This window comes from Schistocerca nitens, chromosome 10 (assembly GCF_023898315.1).
Source record: "Schistocerca nitens isolate TAMUIC-IGC-003100 chromosome 10, iqSchNite1.1, whole genome shotgun sequence".
In the NCBI taxonomy this organism is placed as follows: domain Eukaryota; kingdom Metazoa; phylum Arthropoda; class Insecta; order Orthoptera; family Acrididae; genus Schistocerca; species Schistocerca nitens.
This window is the reverse complement of record NC_064623.1, coordinates 124,823,849-124,824,797: the sequence shown is the minus strand read 5'-3', so window position 1 is coordinate 124,824,797 and position 949 is coordinate 124,823,849.

The window sequence follows — 949 nt, the reverse complement described above, 5'->3', positions numbered from 1 at the left end:
AGAGATAAACCCATAAAGCGTGGTTACAAAGTGTGGATGCTGTGTGACAAGACCTCTTACAACTTGAAATTTGATATTTACACCGGAAAAGTAGGTGACACAGTGCAAACAGGCCTTGGGGAGCATGTAGTGCTGAGTTTGTCCTCTGAACTCGTAAATAAAGGCCATTATCTTTATTTCGACAACTATTTCAATAGCTATAACTTGTTGGCTGGTTTACAGCAGAGAAACATATATGCCTGTGGGACAGTTCAACCAACAAGGAAACATTTACCCAAATTAAAAACAGACAAAGAATTAAGCAGAGGTGAATTTGACTGGAGGGTCAGCAACTGTGGCATCCTCTACTTGAAGTGGAAAGATAAGAGAGCTGTTCATCTCCTTTCAAATTTTCACAGTCCTGAAGTTACTACAGTGACTCGCCGTGAAAGAGATGGTTCACGCATAGAGCTACCTTGTCCTCAAGCAGTGATGGATTACAATGCACACATGAACAATGTCGACAAGTTCGACCAACTGAAAAAATCATATGAAATAAGCCGGAGAAGTAAAAAGTGGTGGCACCGAATATTCTTTCACCTGCTTGATGTCAGTATCGTCAACAGCTATATAATTTGGAAGGAACTAGGCGATAGAGAAAAAATGACTGCCAAAGTCTTCAGGATGAGTATCCTGCAAAGCTTAGTAACCCAGAAAACACCATTGAGGCCATCTAGACTTCATGAGAGTCAAGTCCACGTAAAGAAAAACAAGCCATATGTTTCCTCACGCCAGCGTCTCGACAATTCATCCCACCAGCCAGAGCGTACTACCGCCAGACGTTGTGCGAAATGCAGTACAAAAAAGAAGCAAGTGCGCACTTTCTGGATGTGCGCTGAATGCAAAGTGCCTTTGTGCCTTAGCAAAACAAAAAGGTGCTTTCAAGATTTTCACAAAAAGGAATAAGAAA